The sequence below is a fragment of the Anser cygnoides genome, chromosome 2, assembly GCF_040182565.1.
Source record: "Anser cygnoides isolate HZ-2024a breed goose chromosome 2, Taihu_goose_T2T_genome, whole genome shotgun sequence".
Lineage (NCBI taxonomy): Eukaryota > Metazoa > Chordata > Aves > Anseriformes > Anatidae > Anser > Anser cygnoides.
In genome coordinates, this window is record NC_089874.1 from 14,183,110 (window position 1) to 14,210,962 (window position 27,853).

The 27,853-nt window shown below is 37.0% G+C and overlaps 2 long non-coding RNA genes across 2 annotated transcripts; both read right to left on the reverse strand.

The window, feature by feature from the left end:
• Positions 1-960: 960 nt before the first annotated feature.
• Positions 961-4,306, reverse strand: LOC136790009 (uncharacterized). Its single transcript, XR_010829077.1, has 3 exons — positions 4,152-4,306; positions 3,531-3,614; positions 961-2,165 (listed from the first exon to the last, which is right to left on the reverse strand). It is a non-coding gene; the product is annotated as an uncharacterized lncRNA (long non-coding RNA).
• A 6,643-nt stretch (positions 4,307-10,949) lies between these two features.
• Positions 10,950-17,491, reverse strand: LOC106045285 (uncharacterized). Its single transcript, XR_010829076.1, has 3 exons — positions 16,314-17,491; positions 16,030-16,149; positions 10,950-13,856 (listed from the first exon to the last, which is right to left on the reverse strand). It is a non-coding gene; the product is annotated as an uncharacterized lncRNA (long non-coding RNA).
• Positions 17,492-27,853: the final 10,362 nt, after the last annotated feature.

Below are 27,853 nucleotides of genomic sequence, written 5' to 3' on the forward strand. Positions count from 1 at the left end.
ACACTCTCCAAATGGAACTAGCCAGGCCACGCACAGCCTATCAATGATCATCAATGGACTGGAGAGGACAAAGACTCTCAGGATGCCAGGCTAGAGTCAAGAAGAACACAATCATTAAATCACTTATTTATAAAAAGTGGGAGAATCCTCAGTAAAACAAATATTGTATTGCAAGCAAATTGGGACTGCTCTGCAAAGAATTAAAAAATATATCATTCTTCCCCCAGGATATTTCTTGGGAGGTAAAGATATGGGTTCTCCATTGGCAGAGGCGAGCCTTTTTCCACCCACCCTGTGGGCAAGTTCCCCAGCCACTGGGTTACTTGGCTACAAGATGGACTGCATCACCTGCTGATTGTATGAATGGTGTGCAAGTCTGGTATTTATCTGGCTTTGCTTTTAACGGAAATGTGGAAGTGTCAAAGGAAAATGTTTTGTTTATAGAAGGAAAAAATATATATTTTTTCCTCATTTTGTTCTCTCCTCCCCCCCCCCCCCCAAAGAAAATATATTTTTAACAAATTATATTTCTTGTTCCAGAAGCAAAAATTAGGACATGTTCATTTAGATTCAGCTCAAGCCAAGTTCATTTTCATTTTTTAAAGATCATCTGCATTTAAAAGGGTAAAGTATACTGTACTTTAAATTAATCCCTATTCCACTCCTTTCTGTTCTAAGCTACAAGGCTTAATAAATTAAAAAACTGGAAGTTTTACTGACATCCTTAAATTTCCAGGCTGTTAAAAATAATTTACTTTAACTGATGAGAAAGCTTTGTCTTATGTATTTTCTCTCCATATCTAAGATACAAATTTTAAAAACTTACACTCTCTTCCAAATTAATCAGGTCTGCTCTCCTCCCATTTTAACTTTCATTCTTCAAGCTCAAGGATGCCAGGGTTCTGCTTACTACATAAAACATTTGATAATTTGAAAAAATAAATAAAATATATATATATATTCTTTTCTTGGTGAAGCTTAAGGATGAACAGACCATTTTAAAATTTCAACAACAGCACTTAGCCAAGAATGCAGAGATTGATAGTTTCTCAAAAAATTAAGAGTATTTTAGGACATATTTGGTTAACAAAATATCTCAGGTTTCCCACCCAGCCTCAACAGTTGGCTTTTGCTGTACTAACCACTGCTGTTAAATTATATAGTACACACTACACTTATGATGGACATGGACAATTGGTTATAGCGGACAAAAACAGAACTCCCAAACCAAACATATTAAGTTCAAGACATTCCTCTCTGGTTATAACAGACAAACTTAGGCCACAATGCCAATTTCTGGGCTTTTTCTGAACCCTGTAAGTGGACTGAATAGAAATGGGAACTGGTGAGGAAAGTTACAGGAATACTATGTTTTTAAAATAGATTGTGCCTTAAACCAGAGACTGATCAGGATGGTAAACGAGGTTATGCCAGAGTAGCACTTTCTGCCAGCTTGCTTGACCACTGCATAGCAGATGAAGGCAGAATTTTCTATAATCTGTCCACTTCTGTTCTAAGAAAGCCAACTTCAGTGGATGCAGTACTGTGGAGCTGTAAAGGACTGAGTTACAGCTCCTTTGCAGGGCTGCATTTGAACAAGAACCTTGATTTTATCTTTGATGCTGTTTGGGGTTCAAGTCTTTCAAGGAACAGTCTTGGCTTCTTCAAGTATAAACAAGTGTCTACTACTTTTGGTAATGCAAACAACTAAAATTTACAGATAGCATTTTGTCCTATATGACCACATGTCCTACATGTGCCAAACAGAGAAATGAACATCCTATGTCAGCACAAAGTACCTTGGAAATTCTTTGGCCTTGGACAAAGATGTCCCAACAAACTTTTTAGGAAGGAGGGAAGGAAGGAGGGAAGGAGGGAAGGAAGAAAAGGAGTGAGGAAGGGAGGGAGGCTTTTTTTCAGAAATATGGTGAAATATCTGTGATCCATCATAGTCTTGTGTTGCACAATATACATTTGAAAACACTAGGGAGTCTGTGCAGTGATTTTCCAGTCAGTGGAGTTCTGTTTCCATCCACATGTCTCTTCCCATCTTAGCATTCAATAAGCATCCCACAATACTTCGTGATTGTGTAAAGATTGTTTCACTTCAACAACAAGATGCCTCAAGTCCATTCATTTTTGGAGAAAGATTGCTATGGCAAGTCCTGTGAGAAGAAAGCATATAAAGTACATATATTGACAAATACACTTGTTATATGGAATTATAATTAAAAGCATTTGCAAGATGCATTCTTATTTAGTGTATTTTCCCAAAATGTAGAAAATATCTCTAATTAAGTTAATTCATTAAGAGAGCTTGGGATTTTAATTTCTTCATTTTTCCCAAGGTTCAATATTTTAAGGCCTATTTATCAGTTATAACTAGATGCTACCTTTACTCAGTGCTAATGCACAGAATTTGATAGACAGGGTGAAGTACCATCGATAGATGTGGCTGTCATACAGTTTTCTCAGCATTGAAACAAGCATCTTTGCACATGGCATTAAGTAACCACTGGTCTTTCTCTTCACTGAGTAAATAACCACCCAAAAATAAGATATAGATTTGTAGAAAATGTATCATTTTCCTAGAGAGTGTCTAAAATAATTTGGGGTGCATGCTGATCGTTTAGTCCTATCTTCTTTTAATTTATTTGGTTAAAGATACTATATTTAATGGAAAAAAAAAAAAAAGGAAAGAAAAGTGCATTAAGATTACATTTGGCATTTTGAATGCAACAAAAGATACCTATAGGGATGCTTTATTGTACAGTCAAGTAAACTCCAGCTGCCAGCCCTGTGATCAGTTCTTCAATAGGCAAAGAGGACTCAGCTCTAACCTGGCCACATGCTGGTTCCCACCAGTATAATAACAGATATTTTCTTCCTTATGAATTGCATTTACAATTATTCTTTGGCTTTCAAGGAAAACTTTGAAGTAAAAATGTAACTAGACTTCCTAAGTGAGTGTCTTTTTTTTTCTATTTTTTTTTCATAAATAAAAATAAATGTATATCTGTTTTGATTAGAGCCGAACTAAATCCTTTTCCCTGACATGAAAACTCCTGCAGGATGACTTGCAAAGTCTTGTGTTTTTATTGGCATTCTCCTATTATGCTCACATTAAAGGGCCCAAAATATGCTAAATATGACCCTCTGACTGGAGATAGAACAACTACTGTATATGTGGAGTCTGAGAAAATGCATTGCTGCAACTTTGATCACTTCTTTAAATGTGTCAGTAAGGGGAAGAATTTTGGCCTTGCTCTGAAGTGAATGGGAGTTTTGTCATTGACTTCAGTCAGACCAAGGTTTCAATAGCTGTCTCCTGATATGAGTTTCTAGATTTATTGTGTATCTTTGTTCAAGATCCATGCTTCACAGGAATAATATGCATAAATGAGCACTAAAATTGATTTAAAACTTTGGCTGACATTTTCCTGAAAAATGAATATTCTCTTTTAAATTTTCTGAAGGGGAAAAAAGAAGAAATCAAACAAACTTCATTTTAAAAACTGTTTCAGTCTTACTTGAAATGTCTTCATTTCACATGTCTGATTATGTGGATTTCTCTGCCTTCTTTTCTCCTTATTAGTTTCTGTCTTTCCTGTCTTCTGGAAATACAAAGAGGAAAAAAAAAAGAATCAAAAAGGGAGAAGTGTGGGGTAAAAAAAAAAAAAAAAAGGAATTACAGTTAGTTTAGAAGAGACAGATGTGGGGGACAGCTTCAAAGCTACATTTTTTTTTCCAGAATACTTTGCGATGTTGTTTTCAAAAGAAAATACAATATTTCGAAAGTTAATTGCATGCTGTATGTTGTGGTTTTTTTTTTCCCTCTTTTGAAATTATCTTATTCATTTCAAGACTACCAACTGATTTTTCAGGAACTTATAAAAAATGCTATTCTAGTATGCCCTATTGTGTAGATGGGCAAAACACAGAAGACAATGACAGTATCAAAGTCCATGCAACAGTAAGCAGCACAGGGCCTTTATATTAAGTGAGAAAACATGAGCCTATACAATTTAAAAAAAAAAAGTTACTTATTGTGGAGTTACAGCAAACCTAAATATCAACGACTATTCAGTGAATAATTTCTATTCAGCAAAACACTTATGCAGGTGAATAAATACTTCACTTTTTGTTCTGACCTCAGCCAGGTAACCAGTCTGCTCTTTCAGCCTTGTCCAAGTTCGTCCACTTTAAGACACTATAAAATTGATTCAATATATTTTGTCATAATTTTATTATCAATCAATAGTCTATGAGTTTATATGAAAATCCCTTTTCTGAGTATCTGAAATTTCCATCTATAGGCTCTTGTGTAAACAGCTATTTAACTGACAAGCTCAAAGCATTGAACATGCAGGTGTTAACACATTTTTTGACATAATTACTTTTATTAACAAATCGATGCAAGTCTCTTAAACACCACAACGTAGTTCTACATTATGTTGCTGGAAAGTTCATGAGGTAAACTTTCTTAGCTATTTTTTCTCCTTAGCAGTAACATTCTAGTCTCCTTATAGTATGTTGAAAATTTTTAATTTAAAATTTTAATTCATCAGGTACCAATGATGAAATGAAATACAAAGAGCAGTATTGCATAAACAACAAAGACCTACAAAATTGCAGAGTGGGTACATGAAGTTACCTATGTCCATCTTCATTGGCAGGTTGCCAACAGAAATTTGTAAAATAAATTAAAAAAAAAAGTATGTGTGAAGGATTTTCTAAGATAAAAATTGCTTTAATTTTATCTAATACAAATTTAATCCAGTCAGATGGATAGTTGCTCCCTGTACACATTCAAGCAATGAGCAGAGCACACTTCAATTTCTCACACTTCATTATTCATGTCATAAATTATCTGTATGACATAGAATGAGATACTGTTTGATATAGTGGGACAGAAAGTTTACCACAGACCCTACCAGAGTCCTGGCACAAAGTATTTTGATAATTTAACAAAGTTTATGAAAAAGTCTTCAATAAGAATAGCACAAGAAAATGTCTGAAGAATTTGAGTTTAATATCTGTACCCAAGGATATCCTTTGTTACAAAGAGGTAAAGGTTTATTCTTGAAAACCCTTTCATTTGGCAAATCTGTTGAACACCTGAGAACACCTGCCCACCTGTAGGGGATTCAGTACATCCATGGCTCCTCTCTTCCCTCCTAAGCTTCATCTAGCAAGGAACTTCTGCTACATTAGGCTTTTAAGAGCACTTGGAGTTACTAGCTGTATCTACCTGCGTAACCTCCTCCAGAGTGGATAAAAGAGCCCTAACAGTTCCACATAAAATGAAGATTGTTCCTGTGACACGGGCTGTTTGCAAGGTGATCATAATATCTCATCAGAATTGATTATGGGCTAGCTGAGCCATTTCAAGCCTTGCTACAAGCATTTACTTCCCTACCATTCCTCACCACAGCAGAGACTCCTCTTTCCTTTATGCTTATTTATTGGCAACATGCTATGAAAACATTGAATTATTTCTTAAATTCTTTACACCTAACTACCTCTTAAAATTGTGAGATCCCAATAAACATTGTTCCTGTTATTTACCCACTCATCCTGCTGTTTGTAATGCCAAGGACAACGCTACCAAGCAGATATCTGGAGTGGTGTTTTTACACCCTGGAATTTTTGATACATCACCGACCCTTAAGATACTCCACCATACTTCAAGGACCATAGCAATCTAAATCTTTAAGCAAGTTAAATTTAACACCTACCTCCTTAGATCCCCTTTCCCATCTAGAACTGAATTCCTTTCTTTGGGCTTGTTTATAGATACTTTCTTAACATAAAGTCCTTTCCTATCATTTATAGACTGAACTTTGAAACAATGAGTGAAGTGAAAGCCAGAGTCATATGTTGCGGTAATTCAACTCAAAATGATTTTTAAAAAAGTTTATAAATGATTATATAATGAACCACACAATAGTGGAACAAATCAGAATGGAAGCCAACATGTGACATGTGGGCAGCTGTGTACACTAACGTGTTAGCATGTTCCAAAGGCTAGAAAATATTCAAAAAAAAAAAAAAATCCACCTAAGATTCAAAACTGAAGTGAACTGATTTTTTTTTTAATGTTTTTCATGATTTCATATTAATATAAATTATTAACAATACTTAAAATACATAACATAAATGGAAGTAACCAAATAAAACAAAGTATTCATTCTGCCTGGGCACTTTCAGAAAAAAAAATAAAATAAATAATAAATCTCTTTAGATCATCCAAGTCTTTAAGCACCAAAAACACTTATGAAAAATAAATTATCCTAAGTTTGAATATCCAGAAGTATCATAGTAAAATTTATTATACAGTTCAGCCACTAGATAGACGAGATAGATATCCTACTGGTGGAGCTCTCCATGACCATGAATGTATTGTGCAATATTCTGCTATTTAGAATTCTTTTGCCTTTAATGAAGCTGGAAAGATTTAACAAAATGGTTAATCTTTGGTAGAGGAAAATTGTGTATTAGATCACTGTCCTGGTTTCTGTTAGGACAGAGTTAATTTTCCTCCTAGTAGCTGGTAGGGTGCTATGTTTTGGATTAGGATGAGAAGAGCGCTGATAACATGCTGATGTTTTAATTGTTGCAGAGCAGTGCTTACACCAAGCCAAGGACTTTTCAGCTTCTCGCTCTGTCCTGCCAGTAAGCAGGCTAGGGGTGCAACAGGAGCTGGGAGGGGACAGACCCAGGACAGCTGACCCAAACTGGCCAAAGGGGTATTCCATACCATCTGACGCCATGCTAAACGATATATAGGGGTGGCTGGCCGGGGTGGGGGCCCGTCTGCTCGGGGATAGGCTGGGCATCGGTCAATGGGTGGTAAGCAATTGCATTGTGCATCACTTGTTTCATACACATTATTAATACTATTATTATTATTATTTTCCTGTCTTAATAAACTGCCTTTATCTCAACTCACCGGCTTCGCTTTCCTGTTTCTCTCCCCCATCCCAGAGAGGGAGGGGGGAGGGTGAGCGAACGGCTGTGTGGCGTTTAGCTGCCGGCCGGGTTAAACCACAACAATCACTTATTTGTGGTACTCTTGCTACAGAGGTAAGAATTACTTATCCTTCAATAACTTACAGATTTTATGACCTTTTTTTTTGCAGGCCAAGAGCAACAAAAGCACCAAAATTTAAAAAATAATAATTTCATTTTTGTTCAATGCAGGCTGTTCAGATATCAGCATCACTTCCCACCCTTCGTGCCTGTTTGCTTCCTTAGAGGTAAGAAGAGAAAGCAGTTTTTCTACAAAAAGGGCACAAAACCTTCACACTTGTGTCACTTGAGCATTCCAAGTCAGTGCAGGAAACCACAGCCCATTTGGCAGGAATCTACCATTTTACTGACTGGAGTAATAATCTCTCTATTTCTGGACTTCCTGGAATCACATGCTGATTTCCAAACAAAACGGTTTCTGCACAGGTATACTTCTCAGTGTAATTAATATGTTATGAAAAAATGCATTATGTCCTCTGCTTTCCAACAGCTCAGTAGCATCAGGGTTGCACACAACTTCACCAGGGCTCCCAGCATCTCTGAGAGGGCTAGGAGAGGGCCAGTGCTTAAATGGTTGGGGACAGAGCCAGTCATCTTGCTACAATACAGATTCACCAAGCATGGGAAGAACGGCTCTGAACACCACCTGAAATCACAGGAGAGAGTGAAGGGAGCTGGCATCAAGACAGCTAGTGCACTCCCGCTGCACTCACCATGGTGCACATGCTAACAAGGGACCTCTAATAGCATAGCTGTGCTAACACCTTTATCTAGGCTACGTACCAAGAAGCACTCTTCTAGTGCCACATTGATGTCCTACCGCTCCTGGTTTATGTGGTAGCTCAGCTCACAGTAGATGAAAGCTGTTTGCATGTGCTTCCAAGTGATGATCAGACAAGTCCTAAGTAGTGATATTTGGAGAATTTATTTCCCTCTAGCCTCTGCTTAAAACAATACTTAGACCAAACAAGACACTTTCAACAGGATTTGTTCATTATCACCAGTGCTCAGTAGTGTTAAGGAACCACTATAAATCTCTCTTCTGTATTAATTAAATCCTAATTTTCTAAAACCATCTGATGACAATACCTGGGATCTAGATATATTAAATTAAACAAAAATAAACATACATCTCTCTGAAATAAATACTGAACATTCAGTTTCACATCTGCAACTCTGCAATTCATGAAGCCATTTTGGATAATAGAAAATTGGGGAAGTTTTCCTTTCCTTTCTTTTTTTCTATCCTTGTCTTAGCTGTGAAATCAGTACTTACATAGCAGCAAAATTCAGTCATTCTAGTTGGACTGCCTTAACAAATACAAATGATCCACACATACAGCTTGTATAATCTCTCCATGTGAGGTCTGAAATTGGGGGAAAAAATGGAACTTTAAAATAAGGAAGGTTGGCTTAAATCCAAAACAATCGACTGTTGTTTTTGTTGGTGGTGGTGGTTGGTTTTGGTTTGTTGTTGTTGGTTTTTTTTATATATATAAAAATCTCTGGAAGACTTATTCAGGTAAGTAGGATCAAGCTTTTCCCTTCGTTATAATATTTGCCATATAAAACTAAAACGTTTTAACATACTCATTCTTTCATTATAACCAATGACCCCTCTTTTAAAGGCTGTTCTAGATAAAGACAAGATTTATACAGATTTTATCTTAGGTTGTATTGTCAGTGTTTGATCCTTCAAGCCCTCAAAAATCTTATAGCATTGTACATGTATTGACATACAGAAAGTATTCAAGATTTTTCAGTAGATTCAAAGATTCAAAACAAATGCAAGAAATATAACGAAGGCTTCTAAATTTCATAATATGATTAAAATATCCTACAATTTTAAATACAGGCACATTAACATGGGGCAAGGGGGAGGGAGTGTGGTCTTACCCATCTCCAGCATTTCACCCATGTTAGTTATCTCAGATGATGACCTCTTCTCAAAAATAGTCTTGTTAGGTCATAGAAGATCATTTCCATTATTTGCATAGTTGATCCCTGTCCCCACAAGAGCTCTGATCTTTAATGAAATCTGTAACAGTAGAAAAGCAGATTATGGAAGTAATTCATGTTACTGACAGTTCTCACTGCCTCAGATTAACCAATCACTAATCTATTTTAAACAGTCATTTCTAATTCTATAATTCATTCTTTTTGCCTTTGATGGTGGTATTATTTTCTCTGTGTAGAGAAATAATAATCAAGTATTTTATGGGACATTTTATGAAAATTATCCTCAGTTTGCTGTATTTTTTCCCCTCACATGAACATATTTTGATTGGAAATTATTTCAACCAGGATAAATGATTAGTTACATTAACTGGTATTTTGTATCAAGACAGAATCATAGAGTCATACAGGCTGGAAAAAATCTCTAAGATCAACAAGTCCAACTGTTAAAACATTACATGACACATTCAAGTGCCATCTAGGTTCTTTCCAAGCTATTCATAAAACAAGTAAAATTGAGATTAAATTTAATTTGAACCTCAGCCATGTCAGAGTATCACATACTAAGTATTTATCTGTTGTCAAACACTCATTTTCCTTTCATCTCCAAAAACAGACAATCCTGTTGAAATTATCATCTAAATTATCAGTAGCATATCATATCAAGTAATGCTAAAATTGTTATATTTGCAAATATTTTTTCCTAACGTCTTGAAAGTCCGATAAATAATCCAGTCCCAGAGGGGACTGGCAGAGGTAGTTGCCAAACACTCTCCATCATATTTGAAAAGTCGTGGCAGTCAGGCGAAGTCCCCAGTGTCTGGAAAAAGGGAAACATCATTCCTGTTTTTAAAAAGGGTAGAAAGGAGGACCTGGGGAACTACAGACAAGTGAGCCTCACCACTGTGCCTGGGAAGATCAAAGAACAGATCCTCCTGGAAGCAATGTCAAGGCACATGCACGACAAGGAGGTGATCTGAGACAGCCAGCATGGCTTCAGCAAATGCAAATCGTGCCTGACCTATCTGATGGCCTTCTATGGAGTGACTGCATCAGCTGACAAAGGAAGACTAACTGATGCCATCTACCTGGACTTCTACAAGACCTTTGACACGGTCCCACATGACATCCTGATCTCCAAATTGGAGACAGAGATTTGAAGGGCGATTCAGTGGATAAGGAATTGGTTGATGGCTCTACCCAGAGAGTTGTGGTCAACTGCTTTATGTCCAGGTGGAGGTTAGTGATGAGTGGTGTCCCTCAGGGGTCTGCCTTGGGACCAGTACTGTTGAATATATTTTATCAACAACATAGACAATGGGATTAAGTGCACCTTCTGCAAGTTTGCAGATGACACCAAGATGAGTGGTGCAGTTATAACAGAAGGAAGGGATGCCATCCAAAGGGAGCTGGACAAGCTTGAGAAGTGGCCCATGTGAACTTCATGAGGTTCAACAAGTCCAAGTGCAAGGTACTGCACCTGGATCAGGATGATCTGAGACATGAGCACAGACTGAGAGAAGAACTCACTGGGAGCAGCCCTGCAGAGAAGGATTTGTGGGTTCTGGTGGAGGAAAAGCTTGACATGAGCCAGTAGTGCGTGCTAGCAGCCCAGAAAGCTGCATCAACAGAGGTGTGGCCAGCAGGTCAAGGGAGGTGATTGACCCCTGATTAGGTTTTTTGTTGGTTAGTTGGTTGTTGGGTTTTTTTGTTTGTTTGTTTTTGTGAGGTCACAAAGAAATACAAAATCTTTGTTATTATAGAAATGATCCTTGCATGCAAGCAAGCAGTTTCTGGTCTTACTGTTGCCAGTTCTCAGGCTTTAAACATCAACCTCATTTCAGGATATATGGAATTCCCAGATGAGATTTATAGTCACATCTGAAATCTCCATCCAGTTCTTATCCTAAGACTGGAAGAAACTAATTTCTCTGCCTTGCACAGTCATAGTCCTGCCACAATCTCCTTGGCACCTTAGACCGCAACAGTAGCACCCAATACTGAAATCTCATGAAGACAGATGTCCTGCTCTATTTATAGACTTTTGCACCTGGAGAAATATCTGCAGAGAGATGAGAAGTATTTGCTGAGAAGGCCTCTACCTAAAAGCAGCCGGGATGAGTTTGCTTGCAAATACATTTCAAAGCTTTGCCCAGATTGAGTGCAATAAAATATATCAGCACTCAGGCACAGCCACCACTTTCAGAATGATGAATGAAAGGTTCAGAACACTTTTTTTTTTTCATCATATTACCCAACCTGGGTTGCAGAGTCCTGGGACAATATCTTGTCTGCACAAAGAAACTAAGCGTGAAGACTCTGTGACTTAAACCAAGTGAGCACCTCACTGTATAGCAATAACTAGACCAAAGAACTTTTTTCTTTGTGTTCTATCACTGACATATTTTAAAACTTATTTTAACTGTGAAAGCAGATTTAAATTAAATTTAAATTGCTTAATGTTGCTCTACAAAGCTTTGACTGACCTAGGCTTCTCTTTCTTAGGCAGGAGATGATGCCCTATTATGAGAGAAGAAGAACATTATAAGGGATAAATACAAGAAATGAACCACAACATAAATTCTACTCTCAAAATCCATGTCATTTTGGTTTCCTATTTTCTCATTCTTTTGCCTAAATAAGATTTATATGCCATGCAACAAATTAACTTCAGCAATATTTTGGATGCTATATCTATCTCAGAAAAGGCTGAGGAAATAAATCAGACACCCCAAATTTATATATTCCAGTCTCATCATTCAACCTTCTCTGGCTTTCCCCTAAAACCTATGCAAACAAGCCCCAAAGAAATACGATTTTCAGCTCCTTCCAAGTACAGCTTCTCCTTTCCAGCACACTAGTTCCTCCCATCTCCGCTAAGCTGTCTTTTTTTTCAGCTTCCATCTTTCAGTCCTTTTCAGATTACAAGATGGTGCTTTCTTCAACCCATCAGTGATTTTGTTTCTGATAGGAATTTTACTCACTTTCTTCCTCATTAAACCATAAAGAGAAGTGCAAGAAACCTGACACAGAAGTAAGTCCAACACAGAGATATTCTGTAGCCATATTCCAGACTGTGGTAAAAAAAGATAGAGATTGACAGGATTCAGGAAGTTAAATCCAAATTTGTTGCCTTCAAAATCTGTAAGCAACTCTTTACTAATGATCAAAGCTCTTAAATCACCTGAAACTCTTTTGACACCAAAGGAAAGGTCTGGAATGACCTTTAGGGCTATCCTTTGAAGAATAGGGGTGTGACTATACCTCTACCTACTAAAGTAGGTCAACTGCCCTTTCACAGTGTTGTCCAGAGTTAGAAAAGCAAGAATCTCATCCTAGGATTTATCCGGACAGTCCAACCCTGACCAAAAATGTCTCCAAGGCTGCTTCCTAAGCTGTTAGAAAGGGCATCATTGGAATTTCTCACAGACTTTGGCTAGAATGCATCTCACCAGGCAGTCCAATAAATTATGTTAGGCTTTTGTTTGTCCACTCCCTATCACAAATTGTATTTTAATTGGTACATTTTGACTTTGCTGAACACTTGAAGACAGTATTGTTCTGCAATCCCTAGAGCTCAAGGCAAAACAAACAATTTCAAACTTCTCAGCATTTCTACAACATCACACTGCTATAACAGCGTCAGTTTATCTTCTTATTTTGAAGACTGTCTCCAGTCATTAGGATTGAGATCAGGGGGCACGCTTCTGCTCAGCAAGATTTATTCACTGGCAAATTCTGCATACATGCAAATTACCCAATCCGCCCCCCAGAATTACAGTCATCTGTTAATAGCTCAGGGACATATTATTTAGTTTACGTCTTTTGACTGAAAAGATTATTTACATGGTGAAAGGAAGAGCATAAGGGATTTTATTAGTGGAACTAGGGTTTCCAGACGAGATAAATAGGGAAGATACCTGTAAAAGATATAAGAGCTTGGATTATTAGTATTGGTACTAGTATGACTTGATAGTATTGATATTAAACCAACCAACCACCTTCAGAAACTTTATTATATCTGTCTTCAAGTTCGTCACCTATTTTCTTTGCTCTGTCCTCAAATAGCCTTCAATACACGCCTGTTTTCTTATATTCCAGTTCTTGGGTGCAACGATTGTTTTTTTCTCTTGTATTTGGAAAGTGCTCAGGCCCTTTTAGATGTAGTCACAACATAAATAACTTTTATCCAGACTTCTGGAATGCCCACTCAGTGTGTTAGCTGCATGGCTGCACGTTCAATCACCTCTTGTTCTCTTCCAGGGATTGTCCCATATTTCCTGGAGTTTTTTGCCAGCAGCAGGGGAGCATCTATACAATCAGATGTACAGTTTCGGAAAAGCAGATTTTTTTCCCTTAGTTTTTCTAGAAAAATTAGATAATGACATTTTTAATGGACTCACTAAAACAGGCAAGCTACACAGAATCTACCAGCAATAAGGCTGTGTGCATTACGCAGCAAGACATGCTGGAAACGCAAGTATAATAAACACTGCTAGAGAGGGCTGCCTGGTGAACTTGTGGTGCAGCTGCTGAGTGCGGCACTGCTAGCCAAGTGACCCCAGTCTAGGAGCAGTCACAGAGTCCAGAAAGCTGAGTTCATAACAGTTATGTGTTCAGAGTCAGGGAGAGTCAGAAAAACAAATATTTCTTCTCATTTTTAAGATGTAGGATTTAAAGTACAAGACCTGGTTTTAAATATCTGACCAGGTTCTCTCTCTCCCCTTTGCTTCATCTTCTTCAAGTTGGTATAAATGTTGCTCTACAGAGGTGAACTGAAGTTCCAGATGACTTCCATGAAAAGATCTGTTGAATAAAACACATCAAAAATCTGGTTTCCTGAGCAGTCTTTTCCTTAAATTTTCCTGCTGTAAAGGAATGGAGAATGTTACTCACTTGGCTGTATAAAGCTCTTTAAGAATTTCAACAGTAAGACAAGAAATTAATTCAGTGACAAATTCTGGCATTAATGCAGAATACCTACACCTCTAATTAAAGCAGAATTACTCCATTTGTAGTACAGCATATATGACTTAATTATATTCCTTGCCAACTAAAAGGTATGTAGCTAGTAAGAAATAACTCATAATCAAAGTCTGTGTTTCCAAGTAGAGATTTGTCGACAATTTGTTAGAAAGTGTGTCGCGTTAAGGGGTGTAGCCGATTAACCGTTACGGGTCCGGTCGGATTCAGGGTACTGAACTATCACAATCACAGATTCACCAATAACACATTAACCGATACGGGTCTGGTTGGATTCAGAGCACTGAACTACCACGGTCATGGATTCACCAATAACGTATAACTGCCCTTACTCTAGTCGTGTTCAATGAGAACTATCACGGCTAGGAACAATGCAGTTAAGTGCAATTTATTACAGCAAGAGGTACACGTGTTCTTTGGATTGCCAGAGATAGTTACTGTCTGCAAAAGCAAGCTAGCCTGCATGAAACACACAGGTGCACAGCCTGGAAATTAATGCGTTAAAAGGCACAAAGACTCTATAGAGATTTCTAAGACACACACGTGGAGACACACAGTATAAACAAGTGTTCAAATCTCACCCAAAGGCGTCCCAATGGTGGGTGGAAGAGAGGCTTAGCCTGTCGACTGATCCCAGGAGTCAGGAGGTCCTAGGGATGGTGTATTTCCTCATGATGGTATCTCCCCTGACAGTAGTATCTCCCCTGACATCCCCTCCCTCTTAGGCCAATTTATATTATTTTCTATCTTTTAAGTGGAGCTTGAGTGACTCTAGTCAAGTATATCTTAGTTATGATTGGTGAAAAGTTTTCCCGTCTCTGTTTAAAGGTATAGGCTCTGAGAAATTCAGAGCGCATGCTCAGTGAGGGGTGGTCGCACCTTGGAAGCAGGTAGCTTTTGGGATGGAGGTGTGTTTTAGTATTATAAGGATATTATAATGTACAAAAGTACAATAGAGTACAGCATTTGTCAAAACATGACAGGTCGTTGGCTCAGGGTAGCAAAAAGTGCAACTTATCGGTCTCGGTGTGCAGAAGAACAATCGAGTCCCCACCTGGTCACAGAGCCTAGCCGTGGTGTCTCCACTCCACTCTACGCTCCGTACTGTTCCTTAGAGTCAGCACACCAGGTTCCCCCAGTGTGATAGCATCTAAGGTTGGAAGCCTAGGAAACACTCAGGTAATGCAGTTACGCCCTACCCTGAAAGCCTCTTCAACGCTGTACATTTTCTTTAAAATGTGAATATTAGTTTTATTTTCCTAGTTACTTTAGGCAATTGCACCACAAAGTGAAACAAACATTTCCCATATTAATAGGTCTTTTCTCTAAATGCGTGTATGTGAAAGTTTTGCACACTCCAGAGACAGGGAAAAATCATACTGATATCCTTACCAACTTTAATTTAACTTAGTTAAAATACTTTTATATGTAAAATACATATTAAGAACTATTAAGGATAATCTAAAAAACTAAGTAATTGAATAGTTTACACCTCTCTCACTATCCAGATGGTATAATAGTCACCAAGAATCCACTCCCATGCAGAGCAATAAAACTGTACTTTTAGAGTAATCTCTGCTAACAAGGCTATATAAATAGATCCATCACTGTTTTACCATGTGTATCACTTTGGATTTTTATATACCTTCCTATATAATGCAGAAGTAATACAATGACAACATAGTATGTACAGAAAGTGAGCTATCCAGCTGTTCAACAATCAAACTGAAGTTATTATTTCAGAGACACAAAGCAAAAAATCAACTTCCTTTCTTTGTGACCTGTGTTTAGCCTGTATTATTCATAGACCTTGATCAGGCTTCATTTCTGCAAATGGCACCTTTATTTGCTACCCCAGGGAACTCTCTGTTTTTCATGTATGGCATGTCAGCTAAACTGATGCGGTCCAGATTCACATCAAAAGTTCACAAGATTCACCTACAGAAAATGAATAAGCACTACTATCGCAGCCCTTGTAGCACCACTTGCACATACCCATACAATAGCAATAGGAAGTTATAACTATAGCTTTCTAAAACTACATAAAACAACACTTACTAGTGTTTTCCATTTGGAGTTCCCAAGGAGGTTTACACGGATGTAACAGAATCTTCACAATATCTTTTGTAACTAAAACAAGTAGAAGCACAACAAAGTCTTCATCTACCCTTCTCTGTACTAAGGAGAAAAAAATAACAGACCTCAATTTTCTTTGTTTCTCAAGGCTACTTAAAATTAGAGATTACATGGATCTCTGTATACTTTTAGAATCATATTGTAAAGCTTTATGGTATTAAAAGAATACAACAAATTGCATTCTTTAAAGATGGAAAGGGTTCTACCTGTTTTCACATATTCTGATTTTAAATCTTTTTATTCTCAGGTGGGAACAGAAAAGCTTTTATTATTCTCAGCTGGGCCCAGCCCCACAAACATTTCAACTCTGCCTTCATCAGATGCAGATCACACCAGCATTTATCCCCACTAATCACCACTCCCTCTGGCACTGACATTATCCCAGGGAGTTTCCTATTCACCTGACATCAATTACCCTAGACCCTGCTGATACTTAATTCATATCATCATACCTAATTAATCATTAACCCCTTCACTGCAGTCAAGGCTCCATAATTTGTGTTCACAGCATCTGCAAAATATTAAGAGCATTTAACTACATATTCATCATGAGCTCTTCCTCCAGAGTATGAAGTACAGGCTACACACTTCAGCCATGTTTCAGAAGAGTATCATATAAATACATCAATTCTATGAAAGAAATAATGTTCCTGATCCATAAACTTAGCAGTTGCATGTCTGCCTTTCAGTTGTCTTTAGAAACATTTCATAAAATTGTGTTTTTCACAAAGATATCAGGAGTCCTGCCTGACAACTTAATCGGGACAAAATGCTCATGGCAATTAACGGAGCCCATTGAGGAACACCATGTTCAAAAATATTTAAATAAATAAAAAAAAGCTTAAACAGATATAAAGGAAAAGACCAAGTTAACTGTTTTCAGCTCACTCTAGAAATCTCCTGATCATGATATTGATAGAGCTTGGTGGCTAAAATATCTGAACAAATACATGAGGTGAATCCACAGCAAGCTATGCATCTCTGAGAATATTTTCTATCACATAGGTGGGTGATATGGTAAAGAGGGATAGTCTTCTTTATGTAGAGCCCAGAATTCTATTGAGCTTTAAAAGTCCACTTGGACTAATATTCCACCTTTCCTTTTCATGGGAGACATATAGGGAAAAAAAAAAAAGTCTACTGTGTGTGGATTCTTCGATGTAGGACTTTAAGAGTACTGTGACAGATGCAAAGAGGCTGAGGAATAAAACAAGTACTGAGGATGGCTCATTTCAAGGAGCAACCCCCTACTCAGAATGTGTGCAAATAATCCACTCCTGTCAGTGGACAAGGATTATTGGACAAGGATAATTAGAATTAAATCCTGTGGTTCTTTGTCATATCTCATAACCTCTTTTTATGTTTTTCTTTTAATGTTAAGTTTGAAAAGAAGGTCTATGAAATTACATTTATCTGAAACAAAAGAGACAAGGAATTAATACAGAGGATATATCAGTGGATCTCAAGTTAACAGCAAATCTGAAGGTTCGTATTCTTCGCTTATTCCATTGGAAAACAAATAGCACACCACTGATGAGATGTTTCTGAGGTCTTTGCATTCTGCTTTTATTTTGTTTTGCTTTTAGATTAACAGAAAAGAAATATTTAAAGAGCTGAGTATCTAACAAATCTCATTTCACAAGCATCAAGAAAGAGGTTAATGAGGTTTCAAAATAGGGTTAAGTGATACCACTATCACAGGAGCTGTGAATGTTTGTAGAAGATGCACATGAAAGAAGACCCATTTTAATAGTATGGAAGATTCTCACTTTCATTTCTTCTTCTAGCGTGGTAATGTCAGAGAGATTTTTAATTTTTTTTAGAGGTGCAAGGTAAAATAGAACAAAGCCAAATTTACTTGTCTCATATCTCCACTAATCAAGTTGCAGAGATCAATTAATAAAAAAAATAAAAAATTAACTTTTCTTAATATGTATTTCTCTTAGAAATATCTCTAGCAAATACATCAAAGTTATACATCGTCCTATGCCAGACTGAAATCAAACAGTTCTACCTTGTGGCCAGGCATAATACAATCATATCTATAGATCAATGCCTATTACTTCACTTTGAAAACAAAATAAAACAAAAAATAAACAAGCATTCTATTCGCTCCAGTCTCATAGAACTACGAGCACCAGTCTTTACATTCTTACAAAGACCTGTAGATCCACATGGTAGATCAGAATCTTACTGATGGAAGATCACCTCTCCCTGTTACAGTCACCAGTGCTATGTTTACTTCAGCAAACGATGTTTTACTTTAAGTAAGTAAGGAGCTTGACTAGCATTTCCAAGGAAAAGTACATTATTGCAGGAGTAGACAGAGCTGGTTTATTTCTAGCAGTTGGAAAGAGTCCAAACTCAGCCAGTTGAGAGAAAATTTCTTCAGCTAAATGTTTTTTGTTGAAATTTTCCTAAAGAATTTAGCCCGAGGCAGACAGTGAGTATGGAAAATTTCAGTCCAAGCAGTTAAAGTATGATGAAAGTATTAGCAATTGAAAATGGGATTTTATCATGAGATGTGTCAGGCAACTTTAGTAACAGGCAGATCCCTCTGCCCCCCTCTAATACTGGCCTGCTTAAAGGCACCAGTGACTGCTATTAATTCCAGTCCTGGCTGTAATGGATAGTGTCCTCAAATCCTCTTCAGGTTAATTGAAAAAAGTAAGTCAATGTATTTATAGAGTCCAGTATCAGGAAAAACAGAACCTTTTCCCCAAACCAGTTATCCCAAAAGTAAAGGCTGAGCAAATACAGGCTTCAGTATCTAGGAATTTTTCTTGCAGCTGGTTGTATATATACCTAGTAGATGTTTCATAGCAAGGACTGGGTATGTAAAACAGTGATTGTCAGTGGAAAAAAAAAATCATGTATGGAGAATCGCTTATGAGGGAACAAAAGGAAAAGACCTTTCTGGCATGGGAGAGGATTGAAAAATGGGCTTACAAACTGTGAGCAAGAGAAGTTCTGTACTATTGGTTTATCAGCTGTATCTGTTCTGCATTTGGCTAGGACCATAATTTTGTCTCTTATCAGAGAAAAGTCTCTGATGTTCATTAATGGAATACAGAACAAAGAGAAAATTTATAATCATTTATGCATACTGTTGTGTATTTATTTATTGTTCCTATTTCCCTGGATGTTTAGAAAACATTATGTAGATTTCATAAATCTGTTATATTTGCTTTCATTTTAATATTTTGATAGCACTGCCTGGACTTGCTTCCTAATAATACCTTGGTCAGACAAACTATTTTTGAATGGAAACAGTCTCTGTAATCTCGAATTATACCAAATTAATGCCTAAAACTCCATTTCATGCATCACAAAAATTCTGTGTTTGTCTTTACTGTTTATAGATTGTCACCAACCTTCCTTAAGTGCAGTGTAACTCAGGATAAGTCCTTGTGTCCTCGTCATCAAAAGTAAGAGTTATACAAACAATAATTTGTTGGATTAAAATGCATTATTAATTTATGATCTAGCACATTATTGTTTACTACTGACAGTAGAGACTCCATTGTTATAACTAACAAGAAACTGAAACATAAAAGATCAATTGGATGGCGATAGAAGCTTTAACTCCTCCTCCCTTACACATAGCACAGTGCAGACCTACACAGCAGTTACAACCAGCCATGATCATGATGCAGCCATCTGCCTGTATTTTTCCTCCTTCAAAAATTTTTTTCCCATACTGGTTAACACCAGTTCTCTCTGGATAGCATGCTTGCCATCAACCTAATACACTCATTTCATCTTTAAGCAAACCACTGACTATTCCTCTCCTGCAAAGTCCCCTCAAAAAACATTTCTTGATCCCCATTGCCCACTTGGGACTTGGTCCTTTGTGGCCAGACCACCGATATAATGTCTCCTGGGGATCTAGGGTATGGTCAAGAAACAGGCCTCAGAGAGTTGGAAATTTTTTTGATCTAGCTGAAAGCAAGGTTGAGAAGAAGGCATGAAGCTGTAGAATAAAAGGGCAATTTGGTAAGCTCTGAAGTAGGAGCTTATCTCTCTATTCAAATAAAACATGTCGTTGAAGGAAAGAAAGGTGTCTGACAACTTTATGTCACTTGCAGGACTATTGTGATAAGGGATATCTCCGCCCCAGAGAATGTAAAATCTGGTGATTCCCCTTTACGAGAAACCATTTTTATAATTGGCTAGAATAGATCTGAGAATTGCTGTGAATCCTATTGTCCTTTCTCAATCTAAAATACTCATACTATAATATCAGTTTCAATCTAATCTAAATAAAATGATGATTTACTTTAAATTTGAAATAAAATGATAGTCTCATTGCTTTACACTCTTTTAAGACATTCAATTTAAAATCAGGGACTTTTTTCTGCAAATATTAATATTTGTCTCATTAACCTACCTTGATAGTGACAGCATGAAGTGTAAAGATTTTCCAGAAACATTAGGAGAATTTAATTGCCACCTTTGCTATTCCTATGGACCACTAGGAAACACTCTTTCTGGATGGCTCTGAAACAGACTGAAAAACTCCTTCTAGATAAAGAAAATCTCTCCTGGAGGGATTGCCTGAAAGACGGATGGACTAGCATAGTCTTTTGACTGTTATTGTTGTCTGACAGTTGACGATAAGTACAGGCTAAAAAATAAATTTTAAAGTGACTTTTGCTTACCAGTTGAACAGAAAATAGCAGGCTGGTATAGAATAGAAATAGTAAATGGGAGGCATACGTGGGTTTGGAACTGTAAAGATCCCCTGATAGGATTGGGCAAGCAGTTTCATTCCAAGTCCAAACAACCTGAACTCCAGCTATATAATTATGTTTGGATTTGGGTTTTTTTCTGCCCGTAATATTTTTTTTGGCTTCTGGACTGCTTGGAAGTTAGAATTTCTTCTGCTGCCTATTTACTTATAACATTCAGTGCTGGCAAGGCTGATGCTGATGCATTTCTGAACTGTGGAACACTCTAAATTCCCAAGGATACTTGAATACCATCATTGTCGGTAATAAAGTTTAGATATTGTGGGTAATAAGAGCAATTTCAGTAATGAGAGGCTCATAATATATCAGTCTTGTGTCCTTCTACTTTGTTTGCTTGGGAGCTAATGGGTGGGTCAGCAAGTATTTGCTGCGAAGTAGCAAGCATTTGTCCTAATTATTACGGAGGTAAAGTAGTGTCACTAATAAAAATGATTCAGTGCTCTGCTAGCTGGCTGTGGCCTGAAAGCAGGGTTTCTCTTTGCAGGAAATGCTAGTTTGCTTGATATTTGGTTGTAAATTCATATCTACCCCAAAACTTTTTAAAATTCCTTATAAAACACAAGACCCAGAGCAGCCCAATGTTCCTATCAGACAAAAAATCATTGTCACCACCAGAATTATCTCCTATAATAATACGCTTCCATTGTTTTGCATATTCAGAACACTAATCATGACTGATGAATCCAAAGGAAAATAAGATTATACGGTCACACATGCATGCAAAATTGCCCTCTTTGCTTCTAACAGGAGGGGAACGGCTGTCCAAGTGCTTCTGTATGTGGTAGGTTATTGCAACTGCCTGACTTTAGTTGATCCCATTTCCACTAATTTATTGTAATGTTTATTTACTAATTGGTTGGTCTTCATACCTTAATAGTTCTTTCTCTCATGCCATCTTTCATACTAGATGTCCCCAAAAGCACCCTCTTTGCTGGTGCAGAGTCCCTGCTCTTCCTTCAGTACTTCCTTGGTGCTCTGCACTTATGACACAAAAACTTCAAGCACAGTCTCTACCTGCATTGCTGACATTCCAGTTTTGCCTGGGTAGGACAAGAATTGCTCCTGTATGAGTGACTCAGCCTTTTCCTTATTGATTACTTAAGTATCAGTCTAAAATTTAGAATGGTATGATAAGATAGATCCAGTGGTATGACATAATCTGACTTACTCTGCTTGGTACAAAGCTGACCAAAAAAACATAATAAAAGCACATATTTTGGAAAGACTTCAAAACTTCAGCCAAAGATTCCCAGAAATTGGTTCACCATCTCCTTTGGTAACTGTCCTGATCATTTCTACTGCTAAGGATATGCATTTTAGTATAAGTCCAACTCCAGATATTTTAACCTGATTTTAACCATGCAAAGTCGGATGTCTTAATAAAATGTCAGTTTACATCAGACCAGACACCCTACAAAAAATTCAGGTGGTTCTTGTAGAAAACTGAGATGGATTCTATAGGGACCCATTTTATTTAGTCCAATGCTCTGGTTAGGAAGACTGAGGGAACTTTTCCAGGACATTACACAATGATCGTTCATTAAAAGACTATAAAGTTTCCTGATGAAAATGTGAGAGGAAAAAAAATACTTCTGGCTTCCATGCTGTGTAATCCCATGCAATTCTGTAAAAAAGCCTCCAAAATTGGCTTGCACAGAGTCCAGACCTTTTATTTTGGCCATTGCTTATTAGTCACTAATATAATTAAACTTGTCTCAAAGTTTCCACATACAAACCCCATCTTTGAGGGGTTTTGATTCAGCTGTAAATTTTTACTCTAGGGTGAAATTTAAAAAACAAAGGCTTATCCCAAGAGTAAATTTTAATAGTATTAATTTAAATATATTTATTATATTTTTTATGTTAACCTATTAAGCTCCTCGTGTCCCCAACACCCTATATGCCTGGAGTAAGTTACAAGAGGAAGTTCTATTTATGGCATGCCTAATCAATGGTAAGAAAATTAATTCTTGCCCCAGTGATGCCTGATGCTCTGGGCACCAGAACACATCTGACCCCACACACCAAGGGTGTTAGCAGTACTCTTGTGGCTATTCAACTCAAATATGCATGTAGATATTCAATCCAACATCACTGACCCAGAGATGAAGGACCTAAATTCAATCTCCTCTTTAGCTGTTCAGACTCAGTGGCAACTTAGGGCTCTTTAAGTCACCCTTGCAGGAAGGCAAGCACCTACACCCGTGAGAGGCAGCCTGTTCTCAGTGGTGGCCCTTGGCTCCCACTAAAGCATGGTAAAAACCTTTGGAGGATTTCAGCACACACACAGGAATAAGAGTTTCTTCATTGCAGTCAGGCAGCTTTTCCCCTAGCTTTGGCAACTGAGTTGAATTCATAGCAAAAATTTGGAGCCAAAGCTTTCCACAAAGGTGAGAGTCTCAAGTAAGTTATGCAGCTGCTTGCTCACTTGCATGTACCACGTGGAAGCTGGGAGCTGCTTACCAGCATAGACACACATTTCTGCAAATGTTCAGGGTCTTGCAAGACTGCAAAGAACCCTACCTTTTTTTTTTTCCTTATTGTAAACACAGGTTTAAAAAGTTTTGCTAGATATCAAATCTTATTTGCATCTACTGATGATTGTTGTCTAAGATTTTTTATATAAAAATAGCAAAGAAAATGTAAAACACATATTTTCTTCATCTTTGTAAGCACAGGCCTGCATGGTTCAGCTGTGCTTGGCCACGGGCAGGAAGCCTGCATCCCTGGGGCAAAGGACAGGCTGGGAACACAGCCCAGGGTTGTGGCCTCATTATACTATCTGTTACTGACACAGAATCATAAATTATAAGCTGTAGTTAGGTATTTCAGGGTACTCACCCTGATGTATGAGAAAGAAAGAAAAATTCTTCATCAGATCATGGTAACAAATTAGGGAAGGAAAAGGCTTTCTTAATCTTTTGAACTTTATTTTTATTTTTATTCCTATTTCTGTGCATTTTAATAATTTATATCTGCAGTCTGCAAAGTAAAATAAATGCTTTTCAATTTGTGGTTCAACCAATGATTTTTAAAATAAGCATTTTGACTTTTTAGTTGTTTTGCAGTGGTCCAGTCACCACCTCCCAAGCAGTAGGTACCCAGCCTGGTGTGTTGACCTGCTCTCTGTGGACAGGCTGTGTAAAGACCTTCACACCCTAACAGTGCATACACTGAATTGCACCTCATGTCACCAAGGTTCATGTTCACAAGTATTTTGACTCCTACTTATTGCATTAAATGTAATCTAATCTAAATACCTTTGTGGATCTCACCTTGCACATAGGGTTTGGTATATGTTTAGTAAAAGACATAGCTCTGTGAGTTTCAGGAGCTTAAATCTTCCCATTCACTGGTAAATATTGATTTTAAGCATGTGTGTATGCTGCTTATGGAAAAAAAAAAATTATTTTTTCATCCAGTGGCTTACCTCTGTTCACTTTTTGAGTACCTGCAGTAACTAGAGCACTCCTGTCAAATTCTCAGATTGAAGGCCTGAATGTAAGCAAGGTATCATTATTAGCATTAACTAAATCCTTAGCTTAAAATGCAGCTCTGCAGAGAACTTCTTACATACCACACCTTTTAAAAGCTTCAGTAATGTCTAAAGCATGTTCAGGCTTGTCACTACCTAGATCCACTTTTCACAAAGTTGCCTAATGTCTGAGAACAAGGTTTAAACATACCAAGAAAATATTATAGGCAGACCTTTAGCAATATTTTTATACATCCATTTTTCCAAGGAAAAAGTGATTGAACTGTATAAGCTGCCCCTCATCCATTTTATTGTAAGAATTCCCTGGTGCCGTTAGTTCATTCAAAGCCAGAAGTATCACTTTACACAGTTTTTCATTGTACTCAGGGGAAGTATATGGAAATTTTACAGCAATAAGCTACAAATGGGGAGCTGGACTACAGCCAGTCTGTATCCTTCTCATGCCCTCACGGCATTTTTTTCAGCATTCAGTGTTTTCCACAGTGTATAGAATATTTATCCTGCAAGGGTATTATATTTGTTTTGGAGATGCAAAATATAGTAAGTATGCCTTTAACAATGATGTTAAAGCTGACGTTTTCTTTTCTTTTTGTTTCAATAAAGGTTCATTAATGGAGTTTTAAAACCCTCAACATCCGACTTTTCCATAATGTGCAACTCTTGCATTTTCAATTTATTCTTTTACAAATGATCAACGAGTACTGTTCTGGTGTTATACTGCTCGATTATTATTACATCTCTTGCACAAATTGTTAGCATATGCAACATTAAGGCACCAGTTGGCCTGACTGAGTGCTTCCAATGTTTTTTCTTTGTAACTTTGCAAACAAAAAGAGGAATAGCTAGAACCATATTAGAACTATCAGAGGAAGATGGGATACCATATTATGAGTGTACTCAAGGACTGAAGTATTTAAGCCCATAGGCAAATTGCTGATTCAGACTTCTCATGGCATCTATTAATAACATACAGGTGACATGTTTTTATAGCAGGCTAACGTTTCATCCTTTGTATACTGAATATGTAAATAAACACATTGCAGACACTAAAATAACTCCTTAGAGAGTGGCTACTCTACAGAAATACAATTTTACAATTAAAATGATCATATATTCCATAGAAACAAGAGACTGATTATTTCTTCCCAGTGCATGAAATTCACTCTGGAGCAGAAGCCTACACAGATTATCTTTATAATGAAGACTTCATTTTCAGAGATTTCAAAGGTCTTAGGTAGGAACTATCTCATTCACTTATGCTTTAGACATCTACATCTGAGCCAGATAATTTATCTGCCTTTCACAATGAATAGCAAGAAATTGGAACTCTAAGATCACGATTCAGCCATCCAACTTTGAAATTAGCTATAGGGTAAAACAGTTAACAGCAGAGACCCTATTAACCCAGTCTTTTCTTTGACAATAAAGGGGGACCAAAATGGCTGGTTCTGACATGCCTTTCTATACTGTAGATTTTCAAATTTAGAGAAATAAATACATCACATTGCATCCCACAGCTGCCAACATGGGGGAAGCTCTCACAGCTGTGTAAGAGCCCTAGGTTCATGAGTTTATTGGGAAACAGAGATGAATAATAAGGCCAGTGGAGTGATTGCAGGAGGCATTATACAGCACATAAGTAAGCAGTACCTGCCTGGAATCGAAAAGTATCATAAGCCTCCTACAACTTTCATATATATCAACCCAACACTTTGCTCAGGATAGTTGCAAACTCTACCAAAAGCAATAGCAAATCTAGTTGGCTTTAATGTGTGCAGGATCATACTTTAAATTACAATCAGTTCCTGGAGATCCAGTTTCCAGAAGGTAACTAGTACTTTTATGATCTAATAGGACAACAGCAACAGGATCCAATCACTGATATCTTAAGAAGAAATGAATGAGAATAATACCATGGTAATTAATTACTAAAACAGTGAGTCCTTACAAATCCAAGACTAAAATAAAATTCACCATATCATTTTATGTAATGTATCCTACAAAAAGTCATTTAATCTTTGCATGTCTCAGCTCTGTATCTGTTCAGTAAAGGTGCAGTGTTCTATTTCTCTCAGCTTCTGTAAGGTTAGAGAGAGAGTTGTCATTGCAAAGACTCTATACTGACTTGCCATATATCTTTGCAGTACCTGGTACAAAGGCAGCTCAAGCAGGATCTCTGTGTAGAGTTGGAATACAAATAACAGTGTGCAAAAACATACTTAATCAGAGTAGGTTCCTTACTGTTAAGATAGAGACAGATATATGATCAAGATGTTAGAAATATTGTATTCACTTATTTCTAGAACATTGTTGCTACTACATATTTCCTGCCGCTTCAGTGTCTGCAGATGATTTCTTAATTCAGAGGCTAATAGCAAGCATATTTCAGAGTGAGAATTCACGCTTATGGTTCTGTGTTTCTTTTCCAGCATTTGATTAGCAACACCTAAAATTATACTGGGAGCTATATTTCCTGCATCTTTATACAGCCTTAGAGCTATCATCACCACCAGAGGGGACACAAAGTTTTTTGTATAACTACAAGATTAACAGGTAGGGAAAGAAGGAACAGATTTTCAATTATGTATGTAAAATAATATATTGTATATTCCATGTTTATTTTTAATATGAAAGAAACATTCTGTAAATGGTACAAGATTTTCACCAAGTTAGTTTCCAATACAGCACTGCCATATGTAAAATATTTTACCACACCAGTCTGTATGCACTCATTCTTCATGATGATTCCTCAGGAAGGTGTGAACTTTTGACCTCCCACCTTCTCAACACAAGTTCTATTCATTACAAAAAAAAAAAAAAAAGGGGGGGTGGGGGACAAATAGCTTACACACACATGTACACATAGCACACATCTTGGCTGCAAAAAGTACTTGATGTACTAGTTTCTCAGGAAGGCAACTCCAACAACCAGAAACCTTTCAATAATTACTATGGTCTTTTCTTAAGTTTCTTCTTTAAATAAGATTCATTCTTAGAGGTGTAAAATAAAACACTAAATATTCATTCAATGTGGTATGTCATACTTACGTATGTCATCAATTCAGTTCTTCATATTATAGGTTCCCCCACAAAAAAAATAATAAATATATATATAAATAAATAAATACATAAATAATTGACAGCTATTTAGCTATTTTTTCCAGGGATTATGATGACCTCTTATTTGTTGAGAAGTTTTGTTTTTCACTTCACTTGAAACAGGACTCTTTTTCTTTTATGTGGCAAAGGCTATCAGACAGTTCTGAAAAAAAAATAGAAAAATCACGTTCTTCATATTTGTCACTGAAAATCTCTTCTAAGAAAATGGGCCTTTAATTTCCACTGACTTTAATAGATTGATCACTAAATTTATTCAAAACCAGTTGATTTTCTACACTATAAGATTGGAAGGAAGAAGTAGTAGTTTGTTAGAGCAAAGATGTTGAACTTTGTACATGTGAGTTCCATTTGTATTAATGAAAAGATTATAGGTTGCTAA